General features: G+C 37.2%; 1 pseudogene; it reads left to right on the top strand.

The window, feature by feature from the left end:
* The first annotated feature begins 1,070 nt into the window (after nucleotides 1-1,070).
* LOC123245850 overlaps nucleotides 1,071-13,995 on the top strand; it is a 175,919-nt pseudogene continuing 162,994 nt past the window's right edge.

The raw sequence follows: 13,995 nt of genomic DNA, 5'->3' as shown, positions 1-13,995 counted from the left end.
ACAGACAACAGATCAAATCTGACCCATTGGCTCTTTTAATTAATATGGAATATGATAATTTAATTATTAATTATATTTTTAAATGTAAAAACCATTCTTGGTTCACCAGTAGTAGGAAAATAGGCAGTGGACCACATCAGATCTTCATTTACCAACTCCTGGGCTACATTGTTCACATGTAATTAAAGGGGTTTAGGTTTTATTTTGTGAGGAGGAGGAAAAATCTCACACTCATATTTTGGGGCACTGGTAGAAAGGCAGAAGGCAAAAGCAAGTTCTAAGGAGAGGATGACCAGTATCAAGAGGAGTGAAGATGAACTTTATAACAGGAATGAATTGGAGCCAAGACCAACAAATGTGACAGTCATAGTACTGGTAGCTGTTGAGAGAAATTCATTCAATGACTCCTTTCTCCTCCTAGTTTACCTAGAAAACAGCGCTGAGAAAATTTTCACTTCAAATTTAAATCTTAATCCCTTTCTACAGGAACTCCACCTCAGATTGACTGGAAAGAGAGTAGAAAAGACTCAGACAGAGGTGATCTTGACTGTACCTTGTCATAATCATCTAGACATTGTTTTAATGTGTATTTGCATTTCTATGTCACTTGATACTGCTAATAAATTCCATGGATCTTAATGGTGATGTCATCTAAACTGGTAAGTCTCTGTTTTGGATGGAAAGAAAGAAAGTTAGTCCACAGATGAAGAAATTTGTCTGGTTTCATTCGGGGGTGGAGGTCAAGATAATCATTTGATTAGAGAGGTCATTTGAACTGATCTTTTCTGAGCAGACTCATTAGACCTTCTTTGAACCAAGAGAAGAAGAATGAATAAGGCTATGAGCCAGTAACAAATAAATAGAGGAAGGAGCAAGGTCTACATTGTAAACCTGAGAGGCACTACTCACACCCTACATTGCTATAACATTCCTCCATTAGACTGTAAGCTCCTTGAAGGCCTCTTTTCTTATCCCTGGTGCTTAGCACAGTGCCTAGTGCACAGTGGAAACTTAATAAGTATTTCTTGAATTGAATTGAATTAATCTTGAAAGTGTTCAGAGTTGCAACAATGACGGTGAAGGATCTCAAGCTCATAACTCAGGTGAACAGGATTAAAAAACTGGAGATGTTTGACAGGAAGAACAGAAGATTCAAGAAGTATTTGATGAAGGCAGTTAGACAGCTCATTAGATAGAGGGCTAAGCTTACAGACAAGAGGTCCTGGGTTCAAATCTGGCCTCAAATACTTCCTAGCTGTGTGACTCTGGGCAAGTCACTTAATCCTAATTGCCTGACCCTTGCCATGCTTCTGCCTGGGAACAAATATACAGTAACCATTCTAATAGGAGGTTTGTTTTTTTTTTATTTTTAAAAGAAGCATATGGTAGCTTCCTTCAAGTATGTGAAGGGCTGTCAAGTTAAGAAAACATTAAGATCTTACTATTTGCCAAGCACTGAGACTACAGAGAAATACAAAAGAACCTCATAGTCTAATGGAGATGAAAACATGCAAAAAAATAAAAAATAAAACTGTACAAAGTTTGTGTAAAAGAGAGATTAGATTTATTCCATTTATCTCCAAAGAGAGGAGCTAGAAGCAATGCATGGAAGTTTCAAAGAGACCAGTTTAGGTAAATGCCAGGAAAACACCTTGACAATTAGAATTATCTCAAATTGGATAGACCCGCTGGGGAGGCAGTGACTACTCCTTCGCTGGAGGTCTCTGAGCAAAGTCTGGATGACCATCTGTGAGACATATAGTAGGAAGAGTTTCTTTTTTGGATATAAGTTAGACTAAATGGCCCACGAGTTCTTTCAAGTCTGAAATTCTTTTATTCTATAACATTGTTATTGTTAATTCTAATGTTGATCTTTTTTTCCAATGGGCTTAGGATAAAAATGGTCCCAGGACAAATCACTCTCCTATTATTCTTCTATATGTTCTATGGACTATTGCATAGGTTGGTGAAATAACTTCTTTTTTGTGGTTGAATGAAAGTATTAAGATATAAATTCATCTTTCATATTTCACTAAAAACAAAATCCTTGTTACAACTCCAATAGCAAGCCCCTTATTCTTCTCTTTCCCAGTTCCCTCAAGTTTAATGCATTCCCTCTGAGATGACCTCCAATCTATCATATATTTATCTTGTTCATATATAGTTGTTTCCCCAACGAGACAGGGAATTCCTAGGAGGCAAGGACACTATTTTTGCCTTTCTTTGGATCCCCAGGGCTTAATATAGTATGTGATACATGGTAAATGCTTAATAAATACTTGTTGATTGATTATTTGGTTCATAATTATGTTCGCCTCTCTTAGACACTCCATTTTGAAATCTTTTTCCAGTTAGCCTACAAAGTTTGCATATCTGGTATAGTAAAATTTATTTAAAATGTGGTTCTTACATTGTCATTGCTTCCTTTGGGGGGGGATGGGTTGCTTATAGAAACAATCCAAGGACAAGTTGTTATCCTGATATTATTCTACTTAATGTTCAATAGACTGTTATACAAATGGAAAAAGAAATAATTTTTTGCAGTTGAATAAAAGTGTTTCTGGAAGGATCCTTAATACAACTTCAGTAGCAGATTTTAAAAATAGGACTTATATATGTCATATTCTGTTTCCACATGATTCCAATTTCCTTGTCCAGGACTCAATACTTTTGAAAGCTTTTCATTGTGTGTAACTTGAAGATTATGCGTATTTGGAATAATGATGTCTTTTAAAATGTTGGTTTTTGAATCTTGAATCAATGGCATTTAAGTAGCTGTGGACAACAGTTGGCTCTACAATAGTGTCTCAGGTCCGATATGCCTTATCGGTTGAGTTCTATAAGATATTTTGAGGTTTATTTTCACATATGGAGTTTTGTCTTCTGCCGGTCCATGAAAGAGAGCAAACTTCTAAAGTATACTAGGTCATACCTTGCTAGGTATTCAATAAGAATTAATTTTTTACAACCTTAAGTGTTGTAAGTCTTTTCTTATATAATGAACATTGATCACTCAGTAAAAATTTCTTACCTGATTCCAAGTGACCCTAGTAAATGCCTCAATTACTTGTTCAGAGCTTCTTTTTTGATGTACTTTTGGCTGAATTCATTTAGATGGTGTCCAAAGAAGGTCTTTCAACTCATCTCTTGGATCTTAGTCATTTCACAGACTCCATCATCAACAAGTATCCTTTTTTTTATTACATTTGGCATATTCAATGTTGTATTCATGGTTATCATCCTTCACCACTGTTTAATGAAGTAATATCTGCTATTCCAAAAGTATTTCTATAGGTTTGGGACCTGTTGATTATGTTTCCTAAGGAAATCTATCAACGCTCTTCCTCTTTCTTAATGTTATTTTTTTCTATAGCAGCCTTAGGGTGATCGATCCTAGGTTTTATTAATACTGTAAGGGTTTTATGTCAGGATCCTTTCAAAATTTGTTGTAGTCCATTTTGCTATTCTGAAAGTATATGTTAAGACTGGTTTTGCATAGGTGCTAATTGCTTCAAATGTGATGATCCCATTCAGCTTTGATTTAAAACTGCCAATAAGTGTCTTGGAGTATTCAGCCACCTTTTACTCATTGGTACCTTTATTGTGTTCAACATGGCTTGCCTGAAGATGAGGGTATTTGAAAATACAACCCTCGTGCATTATTAGTTTAATGTGACCTCCAAATTCAAGATCAACTCATTCAGCAACTATTTTTACTTAACATACATCAAGAATTTTACACTCATTGACTTCAAATGACATTTTGATATCACTGGAGAAGGATTTTGTGAGATAAAGGAATTTGTTCATTTGTTTTTCAGTGGAATTCTATACCCTGATGTCATTCACACAAACCAACTGCTTAATAAGATGTTTTTGGTGTGACTCCTTTACTTTGGAAGTCACATTTAGTTCCATTTAGAGAGATTATAATGGGTTGAAAGCTAGAAAGATCCAAAATGGGCTTAAATTGTCCCCCTGAAAAGTACTACATTTTATATGAATTGTTCCTAGATTATTGGGTCAGTGGTGTGATTTTAAAAAAGAACAATTTTCATTGCAGACATCAAATACTTTATCACTGTCACCATCCTTGCATCTATTTTATATCAACATGGGCAGTCTTTCTGTTACAGCACTTTCAGGATGCCCATTCAATAATTACCAAATCAATATCCCTGGAACTTTTGAGGATATCTTTTTTATTTGTTTCCCAGTTTATACATTGCTATCTTATTTCTAGTTTTTTAATGGTAGAAACTATGAATGCTTTATATTAAGTACATAAATACTTCTATTAGTTTCTACTTAGAGGGGTCTCTAGTATCCTAATTCTTTGTTAATAGTTCTTGGAGGCTTTCCTTTAAGAAAAGTGGATCATCCTTTGACCTGGCAATACCACTACTAGGTCTATATCCCAAAGAGATCAAAGATAGGGGCAAAGGACCTACAAATTATGGTATGTGGTTATATTGGAATTATACTATTAAGCCATAAAAAACAATGAATGAGAGCCACAAAAAACCTGAAAAGACTTCTATGAAATGCTGCAAAGTGAAGTGAGCAGAACCTAGAGGATCTTGTACACAGTAATTACAATGAAGTACAATGATCATCTGTGAATGACTTAACTATTATCAGAATCAAGGATCCAGAACAACTCTAAGGAACTCATGACAAAAAGGCTATCTCCCATAGAAAGAACTGACAGAGTCTGAATTCAGATTGAAGCATATTAACCTCCATTTTTTTCCCTCTGTGTATTTTTTCTCTTGTATAAGCAATATGTATCTTCTTTCACAAGATGAACATGGAAATATGTACTCTATAATAACACATGTACAGCCTATATCATATTCCTGCCATTTTGGGGAGAAGGGAGGAGGGAGAGGGAAGGAAAGAAAATGGATTGTGAACTGTCAGAAACTGATTATTAAAAATTGTATAAACATGTAATCTAGAAAAAAAATTTATTAGAAAGAAAGACAGGTGGATCATTCATCCAAAAGGGAGCTAGTCATTTGAGGCAAGGTGACACACACAGATTAAATGTAAAAGGCTGGAGCAGAATTTATTATGCATCATCTAAAGTTAAAAAAAAAAGTAGTAATAGCAATCATGATACCAGACTAAGCTAAAGTAAAAATTGATTTGATTAATAGAGATAAGGAAGGAAATTACATTTTGCTAAAAGGTACTATAAACAATGAAGTAATATCATTACTAAACATTTATGTGTCAAATGGCTGTACTATCTATCTATCTAGATTTCTAAATGAGGAATTAAAGGAACTCAAGGAGGAAATAGATTGTAAGACCCTACTAGTGGGGGATCTCAACCTTCCCCTTTCAGAACTAGATAAATAGAACCAAAAAATAAATAAGAAAGAAGAGAAGTGAATGAAATGCTAGAAAAATTAGAGTTAATAGATATCTGGAGAAAACTGAACAGTGATAAAAAGGAATATACCTTCTTCTCAGCAGTACATGGCACATATACAAAGATCAACCATGTACTAGGTAGGGCATAGAAATATTGCAAACAAATGCAGAAAAACAGAAATAATAAATGCAAAAGAGCTAGTCAAGTTTCTTGCTAGTAATCCATGCCCTGCTGAGAAATATTTGAGCCAATAATTGTGGATCTTATGGAGTCCTATTACTTTCCAATCACATAGAGGCTGCAGTTGCATTTATTACCCCTTATATAAATATTCTCCTATTCATTATACTGATGGAGCAAATGTTTTCTGTTGCTTATTTCATCCAACTCGTATTTTCATTTTCTTGTACTCTTTTCAATCATATTAATGACCATAAATTTTCCACACCCTCCTTCTTTAGAGATTTTGTCTTACCTTTGAGTTCTTTACTTCCCAAGTTTATGGAGGGAATTGATTAATATTGATTTACTTAGTGCTTTCTTTTCACTGCTTTAACTACTTATATCCCTTTAACCTTTTCAGTGTTTTTTTTCATTCTCTTGCTGATTAAGGCAACCTAGAATTTTTTATATGCGTTTGTTTTCTGAATTTCTTTCCATGGACTTCTTTTTTATTCACTTTAGTTGAGCAATGTGGCATTCAAATTTTCTATTGCATTTACCAGCTAGATATTGAAATAAGCTTCCAATCCTTTTACACAGGTCCTCAGAGGAAAAGAGGAAGAGTATTGCAGTTATGAGGGACAGCCAATGAAATTGCCTGAGATTTGGGAGATGGGGTATCGGGTTTAATGAATAAAAGTAGGTTAGTATGGCTGGATCATAAAGCGTGTTAATTCAAATCCACGAACATTTATAAAACACTTGATAGTTGCCAGGCACTATGCTAAGTGATAAAAATACAAAGAAAGGTAAAAATAGTCCCTTACCCTCAAGGAGCTTACACTCAGATTCTAATAGGGGAAAGCAACTTGCAAATAACCATGCACAAATTATACATGCATATGTGGAAAACTAGCCAGACAAGCATTGAGCTGGAACCCTACAGGGAGGAGGAAAGTTGGAAGACCAAAACAGACCTGGCGAAGATCTGCCAAAAATGAAACAAAAACAGTCGGAATGACATGGGCCCAGCTGGGGGAAGTTGCCCAGAACAGAGTCCGCTGGCGTGAGATGGTTGCGGCCCTATGCTCCTAAGGAGTCAACAGGAATAATAATAATAAATAATAATGTGGAAAACTGGAGGTAATCTCAGAGGGAAAGAACTAGTAGCAGGGTACATTTTTATTTTTAACCCTTTCCTTCTATCTCAAAAGCAAGGTACATCTTTATTTTTAAACCTTTCCTTCTATCTCAAAAGCAAGGCACATTTTTATTTTTAACCCTTACCTTCTATCTCAAAAGCAAGGTACATTTTTATTTTTAGCCCTTTCCTTCTGTCTCAAAAGCAAGGCATATTTTTATTTTTAACCCTTTCCTTCTATCTCAGAATCAATATTAAGTATTGGTTCCAAGAAAGAAGAGCAATACAGGCTAGGCAACTGGGATTAAGCGACTTGCCCAGGGTCACACACCTAGGAAGTGTCTAAGTCAAATTTGAACCCAGGATCTCCCATCTCCCGGCCTGGTGCTCTATCCATTGAACCATCTAGCAGCCCCAGTAGAGTATGTTTTGAGCTGAGGCTTGAAAGAAGCTAGGAGCCAGGAATGAGGAGGAAGTACATTGTAGGCATGAGAAATAGCCAGTGAGAGGCTTATAGTCCAGAGATGAAACATCAGGAGCCAATAAAAGCAAGTTGGTCTGTTTTGTTTAATTATAAAGTAGAAAAAAGGAAATCAAGGGTCAGAAAAGTGGAAGGGTTGGAAGTGGTTAGGTTTTGAAAGTCCATCAGAGAATTTTATATGTGACTGTGTAGGAAATAGGGAGCCACATGGAGTATTTTGGGTCAAGAAGGGAATGACCTACACCTTATTAAAGTCACTTTCCTTGATCAGCATTCAGATCTGCAGTCTCTGAACTCTACAAACCCCTCCATTTGCCCCACCATGGATGGTAAGTGGAACTCAGATCATGCCTTTGGATGCCTTGTGGTTCGATGCTTTACTTTTCCCATCATTTTGACTGTCTGCTGTCCCTTTAAACTCATCAAGATCCAGAGAAAATGGATTACAGGCATCCACACAGTCTCTGAAAACTGCCTGTCCCTACTTGGAGGATAGTTGGTTCAAAGACATGGCCACAGTCCTTGAGGGTTTTCCAGGCTACCAGTTGGCTGACTGGCAGTTCCCCGAGTCTCAAGTCCTTTGGTGCTCAAATTTCATTTTCTCAAAGTCATCTTCAAATGCTAAAGCTTGATCGGGGAAATTGCGAAACTCACAAAGAGGGAAATCAGTAGAATACAGGTTTGCTCTGTACATTTTTAATGAACTCCGATTACTCCAATGGAGCATGTGACTTGGACAATCTTTGTCTGCATGAAATTGTAGAGTGGTTTGAATAGAGCCCAGATGCCACAGAAAGCAGAGAAGGACTGGTTTTTTTGTTGTTTTGTTGTTTTTTGTTTTTTTTTTTGCTCAAATTGAAAACATGTAATGGTTGCCTAGGACAGAGATAAAAACTTGGCTGATGAAGTATCCCAAATTGACTTGTAAAACTTGAGAAAACAAACAACTTTTCATTATGTGTCTCATTTCTCATCCCCCGGCTTTGGCAGGGTGACATTTGCTCTCGGGAGGGTGGGTCCAATGAAGAAAGCTCTGTTTCAAAGCTCATGTTTACTGAATTTAATGGGAAGTCAAAATAAGAAAGAAACTGGTAAGAGTTAACATATGTGGAAACAGCAAAAAAAAAAAAAAAAAAAAATCCTCCAGGGATTATTAATAGATCGGATGAGAACCTTGCTTATTCTCCACGGAATCTTTTGCTTCGAAGTGAGGCAGAGTTGGTACTGCCAGCAGATGTCAGTGCCACGCAGAGCGGAGATAAATTTAGAGAGAATGATTTCCCAGTTAAATAGGGACCAACAGAGAGTTTATAATAAAACAATTTGCACACAGTTTGGAATATGACAATGGCAATTGTTCTTGTGTTGAAAACAAACCATTAGGGATGCATGCCTAGGGCCTAGCAAGATGATTTCTAATACTGTCCTTTTTGCCCCTATATTGTATTGGGGTGTTGGCACACTATAGGTCACCTCTGCCCAACTTATAGGGCAGTATACTATTGACAAAAAAAGGAAGAATTTTAACAGTTTGGTGTTTGTTTTTTTTCCCTAAAAACCCTTACCTTCCACCTTAGAATCAATACTGTGTATTGGTTCCAAGGCAGAAGAGCAGTAAGGGCTGGGCAATAAGGATTAAGTGACTTGCCCAGGGTCACACAGCTAGGAACTGTCTGAGGCCAGATTTGAACCTAGGACCTCCCATCTCTAGGTTTGGCTCTCAATCTACTAAGCTACTCAGCTGCCCTCTAACAGAGCTTTTAATGGGGCTACTAGAGATGAAGCTGACCTTGAGTCCAGAAGACCCCATTAATTGATAAACAAATTGAGACAAGTTATCATGTAAAAACAGAATAATTTCCTTTACTATTCATTGAATCAACAAGAGTTCATTCATCACCTGTGTACACTCTCCCCATTCAACCGTGAGCTCCTTGAGAGCCACGGACTGGTTTTGTCTATCTGTATGTACTCAGTGCCTGGCTCATAGTAGGTATTTAATAAATTTCCTTTCCAATCCAATCTAATCCATATTTCTTGAGCACCAATGCATCAGGTGCTGTGCTAACATTGTGCTAGGCACTGGTAGAGATACAAAGTCAGGACAACATGCATCTCGTGGAATTTCCAGGCTAGCATTCTGGGAAAGCACGAATGTGGCTATATAGAATACACAACCCAGTAGATTATTAAAACAGGTTGCAAAGGTCATGCAAGGTACAAAGGGTTAGGTCATTCCCAATTGAGGGTGCCAGGGGCAGGGAGGAAGGAGGAGAGCAAGGAAGACTTCTTGAAGGAGGAGGTATTTGAGTTGAGTTTTTAAATATCATAATTTCCAATCATTTTAGGGGAAAAATTTTTAATGAAATGATTTCTTAAGACCAGTCAAAATCTAATGACAAAAAAGGCACCTGTTAATGACAGGCAGTGGTACATAATAGATGAAGCACTGGATTTCAGAGTCAGGAGTACTGGATTCAGAGTCTGTCTTAGATATTTATTAAACATGTAGCCAGGGAGCAGCTGGGTGGCTCAGTGGATTGAGAGCCAGGCCTAGAGATGAGAGGTCCTAGGTTCAAATCTGGCCTCAGACACTTCCCAGCTGTGTGACCCTGGGCAAGTCACTTAACCCCCATTGCCTAGCTCTTATCACTCTTCTGCCTTGGAGCCAATACATAGTATTGACTCTAAGAAGTAAGGTAGGGGCTTTTAAAAGAAAAAAAAATTTATGTGGCCATTGGGAAATTGCTAAATATGTCAGGGCCTCAATTTCCTCTTCTATAAAATAGAAATAATACTGTACTTACCTCCCAAGATTGTTATGAGGAAGATATTCTGTCAACCTTTAAAGAACTATAAAATTATGAACTTTTATTCTTATTATCCAGTCCCCCCAGAACATAGAGTTCCATTGTATTGGAGACATTGATCAAGAAAATGTTTCCTTCAGATCCAAAATTCCCTCCAGATGCCACAATCCATTTAGAACCCTGAAACTGGTGCTGGAAAGTTGGGTTGGTTAATATGAATGGCACTGTTGTCCACATACCATATGGAATTCCTGAAGCAATATGGCAGGAGACACCAAGTGGCCAAGTAGCAATGGCTATGTCCTATTAGAACAGCCTCTAATAATATGAAAAGAATCTTCTCTGAGAGGTCACTGTGATGCCTTACTGGGATCACCCATAGAATCATAGATTTAGGACAAAAAGAGACATTAGAAAACATCTATTCAAATCCTTCATCTTACAGATAAAGAAACTAAGGCCCCAAAGGGCGAAGTGAATAATCACAAATATGAGAGAACAGATTTAGTTGTTGTTTATTCAGTGATGTCCAACTCTTCATGACCCTGTTTGAGGTTTTCTTGGCAAAAATACTAGAATGGCTTGACACTTCCTTCTCCAGATCATTTTACATTCATTTTACAGAGGATAAACCAACACCCCAAGGTTAAGTGATTTTCCCAGGGTCATACAGCTTTGTAAGTGTCTGAGGCCAGATCTGAACCCCTAGAAAATTGTTTTACATGATGTAAACCAAGTACCTTGCAGATAAACCAGAGAACACATGAGCTCTATGAAAAGTATTAACTTCTAGCCACTGATAAAGTCTGTGAGAAATAGCACCAATGTCTCAATTCTGACTTCTCTTAAAAAAATACCTTAAGGGGGCAGCTGGGTGTAGCTCAGTGGACTGAGAGCCAGGCCTAGAGACGGGAGGTCGTAGGTTCAAATCCGGCCTCAGACACTTCCCAGCTGTGTGACCCTGGGCAAGTCACTTGACCCCCATTGCCTACCCTTACCACTCTTCCACCTATAAGTCAATACACAGAAGTTAAGGGTTTAAAAAAAAATACCATAAGACAAGGGAACCTGCTAATAGTGACAAGCTCTAAACATGAATCACTAAATATTCTATGACCATGAACTAACACACATGACACTCTGAAGAGTTGTAGGCATCTATCCTTAAAATCGACCATGTCCAACAGAAAAAAAAAATCAACCTTGTCAAATGAATTTCAAACATTGCTATTGATCTTCTTCTGCCACAACAGCACCAATCACTAGACCACACTGCCACTAACAAGCAAGCATGCCTTCTTTTCCTAAATGATGGGTTGGACTTTAGCTAAAGCCTTTGTTTATATTGCATGTGGCAGGTTCACTCTTAAAGAGTATTCAATTACTTGTTTGTTATCTTGCACGGACTTTAATTTTTGTTCACTGATTCTGTAAAAACCAGAGCAGAAAGGGTTGTATTAATGAGTCCCATATGCTGAGGGCTTTGTTCCCATTTGCTTTGAATTTCTATCCCAATCAGTGTATGAAGTCCAAAAACAAACAAAAAAAAATGCTACAGGATGAAAAGAAGAGAAGATAGATAATAAAATAAAAGCAGAACTGACCTAACTGTAGAAAATAAAAGGAAAAAGACAGTAACAGCATTTATGATGACTAACCACATAACTTTAAAGTCTGATCATATTATTAATTACAAGAGTGAGCTCTGTTGCCTACATTGTGTTGGACTCATCCATTCATTCAATATGCCCTTACGGAGTCCCTAGGACATGAAAATCATTGTGGAGAACAGTAATAAGACAAGCTAGAGGAAGCCAGCCAACATGGCTCAGGGTCTCAAGATCATGCCATCTAAGGATTCGCTGAAGGAATTGGGGATGTCTAGCATGTAGAAGAGAAGGCTCAGTGGGGTGTGATGTACATCTTCAAGTATATAAAGGGCTGTCACTTGCATTCATTAGACTAGACATCCCACACACAAACTCTGAAATCCAGCCAAACTAGCCTTCTCTCTGTCCTCTCTCATGACTCTCCTTCTTCAGCCTCCATCCTTACTTTTGTCTTGTAGAGCCCCTCTCTTCCTCTGCAATGGGACTCAGGTACCACCTTTTAAAGTCTGTAATAATTCTTGCTCCTAGGAATTTACGATGGAGTTGAAGAAAGAAGTCATACATACATGAAGTATTCAAATAGCAAGTAAAACCATAGGTGATTAAGTTCCAAAATGCATGAAATGGACATTGGGTGGATGTAAAGCCCCAGCAGTGGAAGAACCCTCATAGGCAGCCTAGTCTAGCCAATGTATGCATCCAACTCAAAGCATGAGTCCTCTCTCTAATATGCCTTATATGTGATCAGTCTCTGCTGGAAGACTTCTGGTAATGGATAACTCACTATCTCACGACATATTTAGTTCTTTTGTTGGGTGATGTCATATTTAGGATGCTCTTATACTAAGCTGAAATCTGCCTTTTTGCAGTTTCTGCTGGTAACTTATAATTCTGCCTACTGGGGACAAGGAGAACAAATCTAATTGTCAAATGAAAAAATGAGATCAAATAGGGTTGTGTGTGTGTGTGTTTGTGTGTGTGTACAGAGAGAAAGAGAGATGAGAGAGATGATAGGTAGGTAGATAGAAAGGTAGATGGGTAGATAAATAGAAATATGATAGATAATTGATAGAGATGATAAATAGATAAGTAGGTAGATGGAGAAATGATAAGAGACATGATAAATAGACAAATAGATAATAGGCAGATAGATAAGTAGGCAAATAGAGATAATAGATGATAAGTAGATAGATAGATAGATAGATAGATAGATAGATAGATAGATAGATAGATAGANTAGATAGATAGATAGATAGATAGATAGATAGATAGATAGATAGATAGATAGACAGAAAATAGGTAGGTGGATAGATAGATAAATAGATAGATAGATAGATAGATAGATAGATAGATAGATAGATGGATGGATATCATATAATTTACACATCATGGTACTTACAGGATGTCCCAAAAGTTTTATTGCAGGTTTAGGTTTGGGGTTTTTTAAATACCTTAAAAATGTACTAAAAACTTTTGGGACATCCTTAGAAGTAGTCTGTGCCATCTATGTGTGTTAAGTATTTAAATATGTAAGCATTTAAGTATCTGTGCCATTTATGTGTCTGAATGCTATTAAGTTCAGAGAAGAGAAAGTGAGCATATATGCAAAATAACAATACCAGGCAATACTGAGATTATCTGTTACAATATAAAATCCCTTGAGAGTAGGAATGGTTTCATTTTTTTTTGTATTTGTATCTCTATCGTCTGGCACAGTGAATGGTATAAAGTGGATGCTTCAAAAAATGCTTATTGTAGGTAGCTAGGTTGTGCAGTGCTGGGTCTGCTAGAATCAAAAGATATCAAGTTCAAATCCTTTCTAACTTTGTGATCCTAGGCAAGTCACTTTACCTCTCCCTGCTTCAGTTTCTTTGACTGTAAAATGGGGATCCTAATAGCATCTACCACCTAGAGCTGTTGTGAGTAACAAATGAGACAATAAATGTAAAGTTCTTAGCCCTATACCCAGCACATAGAGGGTGCTTAATAAATGCATGTTCCCTTCCCCTTTAAACCTCTCTCCTCATTGAATGATTGATTAATGGAGAAAAGGAGAAGAAATCCAATGTGTTAGCAGTGAAAATCTGTTTTGTGAAGATCAAATAAAGCCTAGCACAGTGCCTGACATACAATTGGAGCTTTATGGCAGTAAATATTATTAATATGTGGCTAATGATAAAAATAGCCTTATTATCATATGACTAATGATAATAGCCTAATGATAGGCCTTTTCCTAATAGGTAGGTAGAGAAAAAGAGAAGATAGATGGAGGGGAGAGGGAAAAGGGAAAGGGGGGGAGAGAGAGAGAGACAGAGGAAGAGAGAGAGAGAAAGAGAGAGAGAGAGAGAGAGAGAGAGAGAGAGAGAGAGAGAGAGAGAGAGAGAGAGAGAGAGAGAGAGAGTGAGTCC

The sequence above is a fragment of the Gracilinanus agilis genome, chromosome 4, assembly GCF_016433145.1.
Source record: "Gracilinanus agilis isolate LMUSP501 chromosome 4, AgileGrace, whole genome shotgun sequence".
NCBI classification, from domain to species: Eukaryota; Metazoa; Chordata; class Mammalia; order Didelphimorphia; family Didelphidae; genus Gracilinanus; species Gracilinanus agilis.
This window is presented reverse-complemented; position numbering and strand designations above follow the sequence as displayed.